Genomic DNA, 7,500 nt, shown 5'->3' with positions numbered 1-7,500 from the left:
AAAACAAGTCCTCTATCGACATAACCTGAAAGGTCGCTCAGCAAGGAAGAAGCTACTGCTCCAAAACTGCCATAAAAAATCCAGACTACGGTTTGTAACTGCACATGGGGACAAAGATCATACTTTTTGAAGAAATGTCCTCTGGTCTGATGAAGCAAAAATAGAACTGTTTGGCAATGATGACCATCGTTATGTTCGGAGGAAAAAGGGAGAGGCTTGCAAGCCGAAGAACACCATCCCAAACGTGAAGCATGGGGGGTGGCAGCATCATGTTGTGGGGTGCTTTGCTGCAGGAGGGACTGGTGCATTTCACAAAATAGATGGCTTCATGAAGAGGAAAATGATGTGCATATATTGAAGCAACATCCCAAGACATCAGTCAGGAAGTTAAAGCTTGGTCGCAAATGGGTCTTCCAAATGGACAATGACCCCAAGCATACTTCCAAAGTTGTGGCAAAATGGCTGAAGGACAACAAAGTCAAGGTATTGGAGTGGCCATCACAAAGCCCTGACCTCAATCCTATAGAAAATGTGTGGGCAGAACTGAAAAAGCATGTGCGAACAAGGAGGCCTACAAACCGGACTCAGTTACACCAGCTCTGTCAGGAGGAATGGGCCAACATTCACCCAACTTATTGTGGGGAGCTTGTGGATGGCTACCCGAAACGTTTGTTCCAAGTTAAACAATTTAAAGGCAATGTTACCAAATACTAATTGAGTGTATGTAAACTTCTGACCCACTGGGATTGTGATGAAAGAAATAAAAGCTGAAATAAATCATTCTCTCTACTATTACTCTGACATTTCACATTCTTAAAATAAAGTGGTGATCCTAACTGACCTAAGACAGGGAATTTTTACCAGGATTAAATGTCAGAAATTGTGAAAAAATGAGTTTAAATGTATTTGGCTAAGGTGTATGTAAACTTCAACTGTAGTTCCTACTCCTGTTCCTGACCGAACCTCAAACCAACGCATGAAGAATGTTATACAACCAACCTCTGCTTAAGCTGCTATGACAATCTAGCTACATATACATGAACATAATTCATACAAACACACACCCACACATACACACATACACACATACACACAAACACTCAATCCCCCCACACACAACCAATACACAAGCCACTACTATTCATTTAATCACGTCATTCCATCTCTTGACATGACTAGAGCCTCTAAACAGGAGCCTGGCAGCAGCTTCACCAGGAGCCTCTAAACAGGAGCCTGGCAGCAGCTTCACCAGGAGCCTCTAAACAGGAGCCTGGCAGCAGCTTCACCAGGAGCCTCTAAACAGGAGCCTGGCAGCAGCTTCACCAGGAGCCTCTGAACAGGAGCCTGGCAGCAGCTTCACCAGGAGCCTCTGAACAGGAACCTGGCAGCAGCTTCACCAGGAGCCTCTAAACAGGAGCCTGGCAGCAGCTTCACCAGGAGCCTCTGAACAGGAGCCTGGCAGCAGCTTCACCAAGAGCCTCTAAACAGGAGCCTGGCAGCAGCTTCACCAGGAGCCTCTAAACAGGAGCCTGGCAGCAGCTTCACCAGGAGCCTCTGAACAGGAGCCTGGCAGCAGCTTCACCAAGAGCCTCTAAACAGGAGCCTGGCAGCAGCTTCACCAGGAGCCTCTAAACAGGAGCCTGGCAGCAGCTTCACCAGGAGCCTCTGAACAGGAACCTGGCAGCAGCTTCACCAGGAGCCTCTAAACAGGAGCCTGGCAGCAGCTTCACCAGGAGCCTCTAAACAGGAGCCTGGCAGCAGCTTCACCAGGAGCCTCTGAACATGTAGCAGTGTGTTGGTAAAATCACTGGGGAAGGCAAGCCCCCCCCAAAATATATATATATATATAACAACCTATGTGTTGAGATAATTGCGTTGTTTGCTCTATAATCTGTTAGTTCATATGCCTTGCCACCCTGATATATACAGTAGACCGTATGGCGGGACAATAAGAAAACACAGTGGCAGAATAAATTCAACCACACCTTTGTTTCATCACAAAAACCAGAGAGCATCTGTCTGGTGAAGTCCACACAACAGTTACATGACCTACAGCATGGTCAAGCAAGCTATTGTCGCCCACATATTTCAGACCACTAAACAACTATTGATTTAGAACCACAGAGAGTTAACTCAAGTCACAGAGAAAACAGGAGCTGCCTCCACTACTGCAGCACCATTTCAACATCATCAAATCACCAACGCTTAATACAGTGACAACTAAAAGATACCAAAAACGATTTGGTCCAATCAACGTAAGCTAAATATGATTTGCCTGGTCCATGGCTCTGATATCTCTGCGTGTGTGCATCATGTGTGTTGTGTGTGTGTTGTGTTGTGTTGTGTTGTGTTGTGTGTGTGTGTGTGTGTGTGTGTGTTTGTGTGTGTGTGTGTGTGTTTGTGTGTGTGTGTGTGTGTGTGTGTGTGTGTGTGTGTGTGTGTGTGTGTGTGTGTGTGTGTGTGTGTGTGTTGTGTGTGTGTGTGTGTGTGTGTGTGTGTGTGTTCGTGCAAGTATAAATAACATGTTGATTCACCCTATCTGTAGAGAAACTCCAATGCCATCCTCCTCTCTTTCATGTTGATGAAACGGTCTATCACTCATTCATACAGGACACACTTTTAGTTGTTGTTGTCCTAGGCTACCTGGCTAAAATGCTTGCTCTCTAGATTAACTTCCTTTCATGGGCAACGTTAGCTAGTTAACATTAGCCTTCTACATCTAGCTACATATTGAACTTCCATCCTCTCAGTCCAAGGGCACAACAATGTGTGAATTAATGGCTGGATCAGAATCGTCTTTATAATTATTGGCCAGTACGGAGAATTAAGTAAAAAAAAGTCAAAATCCCTATCGCCATCTATGGCTACTTTAGGAAAGGGCCAATTTTAGCTAGCTAGACAACGGAGAACAACAACACAAAGAGATGCAACAATTCAATTATTTTATGTTATTTAAAAAATGATCAAGGGCTGGTCAGAGTTCCTGACACACCGTGCAGGTCTTATTCTGTCATTTCTGGGCGTTTTGTTTGTATCTGTTGTTTTTGTGTGCCTTAATGGAAACTGTAAACTTATTCAGACTCCTGAAATATTTCCTCTATACAGCAAAAATGTACCCTTAACATGTGAATGTAACCTCGCTCATTAGTAAAGACAGCAAAAATGTACCCTTAACATGTGAATGTAACCTCGCTCATTAGTAAAGACAGCAAAAATGTACCCTTAACATGTGAATGTAACCTCGCTCATTAGTAAAGACAGCAAAAATGTACCCTTAACATGTGAATGTAACCTCGCTCATTAGTAAAGACAGCAAAAATGTACCCTTAACATGTGAATGTAACCTCGCTCATTAGTAAAGACAGCAAAAATGTACCCTTAACATGTGAATGTAACCTCGCTCATTAGTAAAGACAGCAAAAATTAAGCTGTGTATGTATGGTAGATGTTCTTTGTGTGTTTTCGAAATAAAATATATATAATTATTATTAAGGGAGGCCAAATGCTCAATGTCTTTCCTCGTATTCAATGTTACGGGCGACAACAGTGTCAAACTCTTTTTGACCAGACAGCATCAGACAGATGGGCTACACATACTGAGACAGAGGGGCGCTGTTTCGCTCGTTAGGATGCTTTCTCCTGTGAGATACATTCAGCCTCATGCGAATTGAAGGAAAATTATGAAACACATAGCGACAACTTTTGCGGAAAGACTAGCTTCCCAATCATACCCTCCATTGTACAAGAGTCTGACTCCACCACTAGTTATACAATGCTGTGAGACACACTATAAACATTGTGTTTTCTGCCAGGCTTTCAATCAGTGGGCATGGTAAAGGTGATGACAGGACCCCGTAAGATTCAATAAACATGCAGTGAAGAAGTTATCCTCTCTCTCTCTCTCTCTCTCTCTCTCCCTCTCCCTCTCCCTGTCTCTCTCTCTCTCTCTGTGTGTGTGTGTGTGTGTGTGTGTGTGACATAATAAAATACTTAATATAACATATTTGACTATTATTTGATGACCCCATATATGAATTATTTAATAAAAACTCTTTAACTACAATCCTTTATATTGCTGTGTCTGTCACATTATTTCTGGCAATGAGTGATGTCATCATAACTGTCTGACTTAAAAACGAACGTGGGCCCTTTTCTCTGAATATGAATAATGTTGTCATCATGACTGGTGCATGGGAGAAAAAAAACAAAACATATTATATTAGTAGGAGAATCGGATTTGAAACAGCAAGGAACTGGGAAAAGACCCGTTTAGGCTACGGGACGGGAATACGAATGGAGAAGGGGACAGGGAGAATGGAGAAGGGGACAGGGAGAATGGAGAAGGGGACAGGGAGAATGGAGAAGGGGACAGGGGGAGAATGAACATTAGTAGCATGCCTAATCCATTACATTATACTAAAAGCACACACCGTCAAATCGAAATAGACACAGTACAATATGGTGTCAAAGTTACATGCAAAGGATCATAAGGGAAGGAAATGTATATTGGGAGACAGAACATCAATTAAAACATGTAAGAGGCGTCCAACATCAAAAGCTTCTATGCAATAATGTGGCTAATTGCTCCTTTGCGCTATAGGCTATATTCAAAGGTAAGAATGAGCGGGAATAGGAAGGGGAATTTCCTACAAATGTCTTGGTTTTAGGGGAAACAATTATTCACTGGAATCACCATGACAACTCCTTGTCTGTATGTTCTATCTCCTCTCCTCTCATCCTCTCTCCCCATTGCAATTCAGCTCTCTAAGTTATTTCTTCCTTCATCCCCTAGAAGACTACAATGAAACCATTTTACTCCGCTGCTAAACGTCCGGGAAAATAAAGAAAAACGCAAAGAGAAAACATTCAGGGAAACCAGCCGGTTTGAACGTTAAAAGATGCCAATTTTATAGCCCTACAACTCCATGACAGAAACGCTTTCTCACAGTAAAATAGGTCGTTTTGATTTTCGATATTTCTTCGTCACAAAAAAGAAACCATGAAGATGCATGATTTGAGTAGCCTATAACACGAAACGAGCAGAGCACTAGAGCAAAGCGGCATCGTTTTATTGGGCATATGGAGACGTAGACAGGTGGACTCACATAATCATTTACTAACACTGGAAGGTATTAACAACTATGTAATAACTGTGTAACAACCATTTTTTTTAAACTCAATAAAACACTAGCAATGAACAGTAGCATAGGATAGTAACAACAACATCATAACATCCGTGATTATTATCGTTGATATAGCATGATTAACAGGCCCACCTGTAATTATAATACATAAACGTCTCGAAAACAAATATGGGCATATTTTACGCATGACTTGAATTTGATCGATACAACAACAGCCCAAAAATCTATGAATCTAGTCAGAACTTCTGGACCATCATATTGGGCAACTGAAATCGGATACAGCAGGTCTGGACACGCGCCCATTTCAACCAGAGAGATTCACTTGCAGTAGCGTTATGCCTATACCAAGAGAACGACTCCTCTCTCCTCTGGCACCCACATTTATGGCCTTATAATTTTGGGAATGTTTTGTTATGTGAACATTCAGTAGACACAGGAGCTTCGCTAAGCCTAGCGCATAGAATTCTCAATCACAGCCGATGGTCAAGCACCCCAGTAACGCAGGGCACGGAGAGGCCAGCGACAGGCAGACCATATCTCAAGTAACAAGTACTCAATTTCACCATCACTAACCGACACCAGAGATATTCAACCATGTGATTTCGTTCCCTGCACAAGAATAAAGGATCCCAATGCATGAGACCAGACTGCCCAACACAAACAGACATTTAACTTTGAGCTCAAATTACACTTAGCTCTCTCTCTCTATCTCTCTCTCTCTGTCCTCGACACTCAAATTAAAAGGCACGCGCATCACCGGACACCATGTCCAGCTTCAGCACCGGCTGAATAGAAAACATCAGTGTTTCACTGCAAAGTAAAATATCCAATGCATATAATCAAATAGGCTACTGAGATGCATTTCATAGCTACATTAGCAGTCATTTTAGCCAAATGTCACCATGAAAATGTTCTAAGAAAAACAGAATAGTAGCTCTTAATATTCAAGTGTTGCCTGTGACTCACCTACCTTGGAGAGATGCAAATTCCCCCATTCCATTCCCGGTATTTTCTTCAGAAAAAAGCTGGAGACAATATTTCTGTGCACTTTACTTTCAGTTGTAAATAGTCCTTGCAGATATCCTTATAGTCTATTACTTGGATTCGTTTCAGAATTACATTTCCCAACGTAAAGATCTTTCAGCAGTTTCAGTCCGTTCATATTTTCATATTTTTTTCCTCCGGTTTTCTCCTCGGCTAGACTCCTCGGTCAGCGCTGTACGTTTGACGATCTTCCCTTGCCTCTTCGTGAGGTCGCGCTATACCACACACACGAGCTCTACCAGAGCGCGCTGCGCGGTCCCGGCTCCATATTCGGGAAAGCCAATAGATGTGAGAGTTACTAAGTAACCAAGTTCACACGCATCCTACATGAAAAAGAGAGGAGCACGCGGATATTTGATAATGTCTTTTCCGAAAATAAGAAATGATCTCACTGCTGTACAGTGAGATGTTGACTCTTTGTTTATGCTTATGATGAAAATGCTGATCCAAGTCACGTGGGGTTGGCAGTGGCACAGGGCTTGTGTGGCATCACATGCGTCACACATTCTCAATGGGTTCAAAATGATTCTTAAAATAATGTTATTCTTCCCTTTCCGCCTATATGGATGCACGCATGATTATTTACCTTGAGCTCAATTCAGTCGACTATAGTTAATGCCACTGCCTCATATCTGAAGGTTTCTGATCAGTCTGTTTGTGCAGAAGTGATACTTGAATAAAATGCAATGGTCACAAGGCAGCAAGATAAAAGCTTCAGCTGTCATGTGGGGCTGCGGGGTAGCCTAGTGGTTAGAGCTTTGGACTAGTAACCAAAAGTTTTCATGTTCAAATCCCCGAGCTGTTGTTCCACCCCTGAACAGGTAGTTCAGAACAGGAACACTGTTCCTTGGCCATCATTGAAAATAAGAATTCATTCTTAACTGACTTGCCTATTTAAATAAATGTTTGGATTTCAATATTTATTGCTGGAACTCCTTCGGGGAGTTCATTTGGAATACCAGGCGGAGAGTTAGTTGGCTCATTACAGTCGAGGTGGAAATGCATCACTATGGCCGATGTCACTCGCTCTATGGCTCTATGGCATTTGATTGGATGGGATGTGTCTTTCAAGTCACTAGAAGCATAGAATAGCTGTATACAGTTACTCACCAGTCCCGGGAGGATTGTAGAGGTGCAATGTCAACATACTGTAAGAAATATGGTAATATTCCACCATCAGTGGGCAAGGTGCTGGTGGCTATTACTGTATTTCTTATACCTATCCCACCCTTTAAGATTGACATGAAGTCCCTTGGGGTGAGTAGAGGCTATGTCTTTTTTGGGGGGGATACATTCCACCTAGCCTATCAGT

General features: G+C 42.5%; 1 protein-coding gene across 2 annotated transcripts in view; it reads right to left on the bottom strand.

Moving 5' to 3' along the window:
* Positions 1–6,448, bottom strand: part of nlgn3a (neuroligin 3a) — a 419,030-nt gene extending 412,582 nt beyond the window's left edge. Inside the window, exon 1 of one of the 2 annotated variants that reach the window (XM_090220116.1) lies at positions 6,111–6,448. The gene's annotated coding sequence lies outside the window, so the exon portion shown is untranslated. The remainder of the gene's footprint in view (positions 1–6,110) is intronic. The other variant, XM_090220115.1, reaches the window with a different exon arrangement.
* Between the last annotated feature and the right edge of the window lie 1,052 nt (positions 6,449–7,500).

This window comes from Oncorhynchus mykiss, chromosome 25 (genome assembly GCF_057628025.1).
Source record: "Oncorhynchus mykiss isolate SJ-2025 chromosome 25, ASM5762802v1, whole genome shotgun sequence".
Taxonomy (NCBI): domain Eukaryota; kingdom Metazoa; phylum Chordata; class Actinopteri; order Salmoniformes; family Salmonidae; genus Oncorhynchus; species Oncorhynchus mykiss.
The sequence above is the reverse complement of the archived record's forward strand: the minus strand, read 5'-3'. Positions and strand labels throughout refer to the sequence as shown.